Source organism: Crocodylus porosus, unplaced genomic scaffold, assembly GCF_001723895.1.
Source record: "Crocodylus porosus isolate Cpor-Errol unplaced genomic scaffold, CroPor_comp1, whole genome shotgun sequence".
NCBI classification, from domain to species: domain Eukaryota; kingdom Metazoa; phylum Chordata; order Crocodylia; family Crocodylidae; genus Crocodylus; species Crocodylus porosus.
In genome coordinates, this window is record NW_017728918.1 from 59,625,836 (window position 1) to 59,634,980 (window position 9,145).

The window sequence follows — 9,145 nt, forward strand, 5'->3', positions numbered from 1 at the left end:
ACATGTGCCCCCCCGACTAAGGTGGCTCCAGTCACCTATGAGCAATGATCTCAAGTTGTAGCAGAGGGAAGTTTAGGTTAGATATCAGGAAGACTGTTTTCACTAGGAGGGTAGTAAAACACTGGAACAGGTTACCCAGAGAGGTGATGGAAGCTCCAGCATCAGGACGTTTTTAAGACCCAGCTAGACAAAGCTTTGGCTGGCGTGAACTAGTTGGGGATGGTCCTGCTTTGAGCAGGGAGTTGGTCTAGGTGACCTCTTGAGGTCCCTTCCAACCCTAATTTTCTATGATTCTACAAAAATTAGTTCAAATAATACAAATTCATCCTTTTGTGAGGAAGATTATGACCATTCTTTGCCAAAACAGGCACTCAAAGTTAACTTTAAGCCACACTTAATCCTTCCCTATTCACCAAGACAGTCAGTCTTCAGTATTTGCAGAATAGGGTTGGGATTAATGCAGTTAATTGTTTTTATCTTCCAATTTATCAATTATACTCTATGATTGTGTTCTTCCCATTTTAAGGGAAAATAATGAACTGTCATAATTATCTGCATGATGAAACTCCATTATAAATTCTTTGAGCCCTTAACATTTTCTTTGCTTGTCTTAGTATCCCCTTGTTCATATAATTTCCTCCAACTCCAAAATATCTATCCTCTCACATCTTTTTATAAGTCTTTATATTCAGATAAGATCCCTCTGGAGATCTATTCTGCCACTAACCTAGGGGACATTAATGGTTTTAGGGTATATTGAAGTTACCAGAAATAAATTGTTTTCCACTGAGGGAAGAGGCAATACATTTAAAACCTTCTGATTTCGTTTGCTTGTTTAATAGAAAAAGTAAGTCAAGAGAAGTCTCTCCAGTCTATCTATGTCCTATGCCCAAGAGAGGTTGCACCCTGAACCAGCACGGAATAGCTGCTATGTGGAGGAAGTATCTGTTAGCACAGCTAGCAGCTATTGGGGTAACAGGGCAGCCTCTGATGATTTGCATGCCAAGTACCAAGACAAAACCCTTAACTGGATGGTGAGAAACACAGTTCAGAGAGAGGGTTAACCTCCTGCCTGCTGGGCATGCTGAAACCTGTCCTTCCCCAAAAATCCTCCCATGTGGTATGGGGGGGGGCAGGCAGGGGAGGGTGATGCCTGTGATGAGGAGACTCCTGCCCGTGCTACCTGGAGCTGAGGCCTCAAGCTCTCCTACCTCCATTACTGCACTTACCTGTCTCCATTCCAGTGCTTTCCTTTACTCAGCAGCCTGGCCTTGTGCCTCACTCTCACACTCTCAGTTACACTACTGGTACCTCTGACAGCACACTTGAACCCATAGTTAATGTAATGGTTTGGGTGCAATCATCATCTCTCTGCATCATTTAAGTTGCTCTTTTCTGTATCTTTTACATTCTCATATCATATTTGCTGGTGCCAACATGATAAGAACTGCACAGACGTTTCGGTTTGTTTTTTGGTTTGGGGTTTTGTTTTTTATTTTGATTTTTGTAATAAACTCCAATTTAGGAGATGACTATCATCTTTTTTTCCAGCCATTCAGACTCTTCAATGCCTGAGGTCTATGCATTTGGCTGCTACCTTGACTCAAATTCCTGAACAGTTTGGAAATATAGCCATTAAATGTTCCCAGTGTGCCTATTTACATCTCATATGTAGCTTCTGCATCAGAAAGCAGTCTAGGTACAGTGGAATATTTGCAGGCCCTCTATCTTTTCTGTACTAAGTTTTACCAACATTTTTATAGTTTGTTATTGTCAGCCTTTATCTATATTAGGAAGAATTGTAAACTAGCTACCTGATTTTCCAGTCTAAGATACTAGCTGAGCTCCAATGACTTATTTGCAGTTTATTGGCTTAAATGTAGTAAAGAATCAGGTTTATGGAGGTTACCGTGTTTAATAAATATACACAGGTGTCACATTAAAGCAAGCTAAAATCTGCTGTTGGGGTGGGTAGAATACCAGGGTTTGTTTTGTTGACTCTTGCAGTAGCAAAGTAGTAGCTATAAATACAGATCCATACACATGCAGATGTGATCTCTAGTTTGACTTGCCTGTTCTGATCTTTACAGGGTCTTCTTGAAGTGAGAAGGGAAGCCCAACCACTGTTGAGTGGCTGTTTAGCACGAGGTTCACCTAGTATAATCTCTACTCAGGGTATCAAATGTGAGAAAAGTCTAGTGCCAACTCTCTGCACCAAAGGTTTCACCCACAACAATAAATACCCACTAATATACCTTAAAAAGCCCACATCTATACCCACTAATATACTTAAATAGACCACTAAAACTTCTTTGAATGATGAGGAAGTCTAAATCTCAGTCCAACCTTCAGGCTTGTCTTTGCAATACTGTCAGGCTTATGACTGACTGTGTGTAGTCACCACCGATTTCACTGCAGCACTGTGCTTAATGGGAGTTGGCAAGATTGGTTCCAAGTTACATACACCAGGGTTTAGGCTTGTATATTCACTTATCTCCTTCTAAACCCAGATCCTACAACCATTACACAACACCATCCCATCAAATTCAATTGGACTTGTATGTAATAGCTATGTGTTTGAATTATACTGTTGTAGCAGTTACTCAACAAAATAAATACCTGTGGTCTTATTACATTTGAAACATTTGACTTACTTAGGAATTGGTATTAACTTCAAAATCACCAAAATGTTTATTGTAAATATAATGAGCTTCATTAAAATTTTATATATTAGGGAATATAAAACCAAAAGAGAGCACTGTGATCTAGTTGGACTTCTTAGGATATAACTAACAATATAACATAATAAATAGAATATATCTATACCACCTTATTTCAGTAAACCCAACCAGTCAAATGTTATCCAGACAAGGCTCCTTGAATATTTCATGATCTTTTTCTGGAGGCAACTGATTTTCCTAACCCAACTTTAATACAAATTCCTCTTTCACCCTATGTAGACTTCTAATCTGGCACTGTAAATACCACACTCATATACAGGTACTTTTGATCGCACAAAATAAGATCGAGGTTTTTGTTAAAGTTGAATTGGTTATAGCTGTAAGAATAACTACAGTACTGACATTTTCAGTGCAACTTTATTTTGTTATGCTAAAAAGCCAGATATACCCTGACTTATATCCCATCCAATCTCATTAAAATCAATGGCTGTATGAAGTGCAAAGTCAGGGCAGAATCTGGACCCCAAAAACCAACTTTCCTGGAAGACTGAAAAAGGATTTATTTGTCTTCAAAAGTAAATGACACCAATTTTTCTGTCTACTCTAAAGCTTCTGCTCCCAAACTTTGGTTTTTTGTTCAATAAAAAAAATGAATGTAATCCAAATGGAAAAATTACGGAAAGCCCAACTTGATAGAATGCACAGATGTCTCACAATAAAAGAATCTTTCTTTCCATATTCTAATGTAATATAAATATACAAGTCACTTTATTTTGGCTACCTTAAAACAAGTCTCTGCCACAACATGATTTCAGTATTAAACTATCTGCTTCTACATTATTTTCAGCAAGCAACGCTTGGACACCATGTATAATGATATATGTTAGAAAGCTTGCAAAAATAATTATATATTTAAAACCAATACTGATTAAATTATTATATATGCCACTAAATAATAAAGGAAAATAATTTGTTTGCATTAGAGTGTAATGTACATCAGTTACTATGAAATGTTATTTCTGGGGGGAAAAAATAAATCCAGTGGAACTAAATGTATTTGACAGGATGGAAGAACAGGCAGAAAAGAGTGGGGTTGTGGGATTCCTACCAAGCCACCAAACCTAAATGGAAAAATTTGACTTAAATAACTGGAAACTGCTGACAAGACTTCTTACCTTTTAGGGGAAACTAGATTTTTTATATGTTACACTGCCACTAAAGACATTTATTTTAAACAACATAGTAACTTAATTTGCACCTCATTTGCAAAGTATAAATTCACTGACAGAAAATTTTTCACAAGAACCAAGATTGAAAGTATCTAAGATATGGGGAGCAGGCTGTGTTTTAGATGCAGATCAACCATAAGTCCTAAGTTATTAGGACTTCCCCAAATATTAGCTAAGCTGATATATTTAGAGTTTAGAAATATGTATCTATCACATATATCTACTTATCATTGGGATTTCTACTGGTACCCACCCTTTAGTGTCCAAGCATTTATTCTGTTCTTCTATTTAAGCACTCAAAAAAGCACATTTAAGAAGATTAATTTTCAAGTTTGGCTGTTTATAAGAATAGGAGAGACAGGAAAAGTAGAAAGATAATAGTGACCCATAAAGAAGGATAAGAGGCAGTGGGGATGGTACTGGTTGACAGTGATCTTCAGCTAACAGACAATATATAATAAATCACTTGTAGTCTACCTTGCTTGACACTGAAGCCACTACTGCTGGACCAGTTGATATGGACCCCATCTCACATCATCTTCATTTGAAAATTACCCAGTAGCAATGCTATGGTCATCAAGAGTTCCAGCTGGAAGTACTAAAGTATAGGACAGTAACTGCCCGTACTGCACTGTGTGCACGATAAGTTTTTATTGTGGAGTAAAAATTGATAAATTGGAAAGATAAGAACAATTAACTCCATTAATTCTGCAAGTACTGACTGTCTTGGTGAATGGGGAAGGATTATGTGTGGCTTAAAGTTAACTATGAGAACGTGTGTTTTGGAAAAGAATGGTCATAATCTTCCTCACAAAAGGAGAATTTATATTATTTGAACTAATTTTTGTAGAATCATAGAAAATTGGGGTTGGAAGGGATCTCAGCAGGTCATCTAGTCCAACCCCCTACTTAAAGCAGGACCATCCCCAACCAGATCATTCCAGCCAAAACTTTGTCTACCCAGGTCTTAAAAACCTCTAAGGATGGACATTCCACCACCTCTCTGTTCCAGTGTTTTACTACCCTTCTAGTGAGAATATTCTTCCTAATACCTAACCTAAACTTCCCTTGCTGCAACTTGAGACCGTTGCTCCTTGTTCTGTCATCTGCCACCGCTGAGAACAGACTAGCTCCATCCTCTTTGGAACCTCCCTCAAGGTAGCTGAAGGCTGCTATCAAATCCCCTCTCAGTCTTCTCTTCTCCGGTCTAAATTAACCCAGTTTCCTCAGCCTCTCCTCATAAGTCATGTGTCCAACTTGTCCACATACTTTCTGTAGTGGGGGGCACCAACACTCCAGATGGGGCCTCACCAGGGCTGAATAGAGGAGAATAATTACTTCCCTTGATCTGCTGGCAGCACTCCTATTTATGCATCCCACTATGCTATTAGCCTTCTTGGCAACAAGGGTACACTGTTGGCTCATATCCAGCTTACTGTCCACTGTAACTCCCAGGTCCTTTTCTCATGGTGTATATATGGTATATATATGGTGTATACATTTCTGATATATCGATTTAATTTTTCTGCGTAGTTGAAGAACTACTCTGCTGCACTCCCTCCAAACTGTATTTTACTGTTTGTAAAGAATTTCCACACAAAAGAAGAGAAAAGTAATTATCTGATCAGTACTAAAAGTCACCTGCAAATGTCCATCTCATATATCTTGGAACATATCATTTAAAAAATGTATGAGACAGCACTAAATCTTCGAAAGACAGTGAGTTCTTGTTTCAGTCTGCCTGGGAGAAGCATTTTGCAACTGAACATTACACAAAGTTCCTGTGATATGCTAAAAACTTCATTGTAAGGAAATGTCACTTGAGTTAGTGCAATTCAGCCTGTAGGAGGTCATTTGTTTCTAAAACATTCTTATGTTGCTATAGAAACAGCAAAAAAGCCATATTTCTACTTAGCTACTGCTTTTCATTTTTCCAGCAAAGAAGCTAAGCTTTAAGAAACGTATGAAGCAAAAGACATCATGAAACTAAAATGGAAATCATTAACAATGAATCTGTTTCATCTGCTTCATTCTCTCTGTATAAATTATAAAGAAGGATGACAGACCTGAGCCCTATTGCACTTAACCCCCCCCCCACCTTTCTAGAGATTAGGGGCCATTACTTACTTCCATAAGAATATCCAGAGGGCAGTTAAGTATGGAACTTGTTGTTTAAACTGAATATAATCTGCATTAAAATTACTGGGTCAGATTCTGATTGCAGACCTACACAGGTCGGTAATCAGGTAGAAAACACAATGGGCTTACATTTCTGCTAATGTAACCTGGCACAGCTCCATTTCATGGAATCATAGGGTTGGAAGGAATCCAAAGGAGCAATATCTGTTATTTCAATGAAGCTGCATCAGTTTACTCCATGAGATACTCTAGCCCAGTAATTTCACTAACATCAGCCAAGTTACTTTGGAATTACTCTGGTGCATAGCTTTGTGCATGTCTTTTCACACCATCTGATGAAGTGAGCTTCAGCTCACAAAAGCTTGCAATATATATCAGAAACTTTTAGGGACATGTGTGTGGGTATACACACCCACACCCACACACACTTTGGTTAACGTATAAGGTGCAAATCTACCCTGCCTTTTACTTGACTTCAGACTAACATGGCTAATTACATCTCATTACTCTGATGCAAGTCAAATCAGAATCTGTCTCTTTGTATTTTGCTCTGAAAAACAGACACAAATACTTTTTTGTTAAATTGCTCTGGAGTTCATTTTGAAAATGGTAATGAAATCCTCTGCTTTTAGAATTCTAATACATTCACCCTTGGAGCCAGCAATTGTAATATTCTTAAAGCTGTGTTAGAACATATCTAACTTCAAGCAAACTGAGCACCCATACAATAGATTTTCATCTTTGAAAGTGGGATTATGATTAAACCTATATGTGTAGACTGCATATCTAGCAATAATGTTTTATTTATTTTAAAACTGCAACCTATAATCAGTTGAGGTTAATCTGTTAAACAGCTAATATACAGTGTGTTCTTGTCATCTGAAAATATGCCTCTGGGCAGAAAAGGAAACATTTACCAGGCATGTTCTTACCACCTCCTCTCCTAGGGGAAAACCGATTAGAAAAACAGTAGCTGTCAGAAACAATTGATTGTTAGCCATCTACTGGATTTCCACTCACCACACTTACTGTGTTTACCATTATATCCAATTCCTGCTGCATGACATGTGGTTTGGCTAAGTTCATGTAACAAAATAAAATGGAAACCCCATGGGAGTCACTTAGGGAAAACAAGGAGAATTTTCCTACATTTCTATTTTGTTCTTAATTTTGAACCAGTTATATATCATATCCCACTAAAAATAAGGAATAATAATACCAGCAGCTTTGATTTCAGCTTAACTGAAAGGTCAACAGGATTTCATTAAGCTGTAGCTAAGGTAAAGTAATATAAACAATAGGATTCTGATTGGGGAAGTCAGGATGCATCCTTCCCTAGAAAGCTACAAAAGCACAGGCGAAAAAGCTTCTGGGGTATCAGACTTCCTTATATTTTGGGAGGAAGGTTGGACATGTTTATAGCATATTCCCCTTCTTTTGCAGCCTGTAGTTATCCTGTTAATGGATGACATCGTTTCAAGAAATATTAACTGTTGTAACTTTTCATGTGTGGATCCTAATCCAGAACTACTGAGAAAGTCATCCATCAGCTGAAAGATGCTATACAAAGAGCAAAATAGATCTTTCTGAATCTCTGAGAACTGCATTATCAGGGTACAAAAGTACCCTGCTTGTTCCATGGGCAGAAGGGACACAAAGCTCCCTCCCATCCTCCCTAAAAAAACAGTAAGGAAGAAACCCTTGTCATCAACATGAATTGCCTATGTCTACATGAGCAACTAATGTGAAGCAATAAACTCAGAAGCTGTTTAAGCCAAAGTACACTGCTTATGGGTGCAGCATTTACACATGCACCTCAGACAGCAAAATCTGAGCTGGAGTGGAGCAGGCCAAGGCTGGAAGTAAACCTGGGGGCTCAGCCCCAGACTCTAGGTCAGAGGTGTCCAACCTTTTTGAACGTGGGGCCAGATCATGAACTTTGTACCACCCAGTGGGCCGGCGAGCCATATTTAAAGACCTCACAGGAATCAGTTTCACATCAGGAAGTGATGTCACATGACCTTTAACACCAATGAAGTTGCAGGTGATGACAATGAAATGGGTCTAGAAATGTGGTTTAAAATCCAACTAAAAACAATTTGGTCTAGTAACACTGTTTTATTTTCAACAATCCCCTAGCAGTGCTGGAGAGGAGCGTACCACCCCACTGCACCCTTAATTCCCTGCCTTTGTCCACATGGAAAGCTACAATCTGCAGAGGGGTAAAAATCATTTTTGAATGCAAAACCTTTCTTGACATCTTGCTGTATTTACTCCAGAGAATTGTTGCAGGGATCTGATTTTTCCAAAGGTCAGCAGAGCTTTCTATTACCATGGTTTCATACCTCTTAGTTTTCAAATACTTGATTGAAATGCATCACAGATCTTTAATTTCTTATCTGCAGGCGCTCCTTCAGGGTAACATTCAGCCGGGCGGGGCAGGAGCGGGTGCTCATGTGGCCTGTCCAGTCCAGCTGCGGCCTAGGGGCGCAGGGGTCAAGGGGCGCCACCTGACACTGCCATGTCTTCCCTGCCACCTGGGCAGCCTTGATGATACTCCCACACCTGCATGCCTGGGCTCAGCATCCAGGGGGACATGTGGGGACCCTACAGGGGGGTGCAGGACATGCAGGGACACTCCCCTGATCCCTCTCCCCTGGGGCAGCCCAAGCCTGACTGGCGGGGTCCCTCTTTCCCTGGGGCGCACGACTCACCACCCCCAGCATGATGTCTGTGGGTGCAGGGGGATGTGGGGAGATGGGAGTGGCTCTGGCTTCCCACCCCAACAGCCACAGCAGCAGCATCTCCTGTGGGCCCAACCGCAGCATCACTACGAGCCAGCATCCGCACCCCCGCGCCTGCCCACCCACTGCACCGCGACCTGCTCCAGCTTGTGCAGCCGGTGGGGACTGGCACGGGGCAAGACCAGCATGCAGATGAGGAAGGGAGGGGTGGGGCTAGGAAGGGACACCATGAAATGAGGGGAGGGAGGAGCCGCATCGCGTTGGCAACGTCAAGCTGACACGGTGTGTGTGGGAACCTTGTCCCTTCCCCAGCCTTTCATCAGCCATTAGGAAGCTGCTGAGGGGGTGGGGG

General features: G+C 40.3%; 1 protein-coding gene across 4 annotated transcripts in view; it reads right to left on the bottom strand.

Moving 5' to 3' along the window:
- Nucleotides 1-9,145, bottom strand: part of COL12A1 (collagen type XII alpha 1 chain) — a 132,015-nt gene that overhangs the window by 90,224 nt on the left and 32,646 nt on the right. The gene's annotated exons all lie outside the window — the stretch shown is intronic.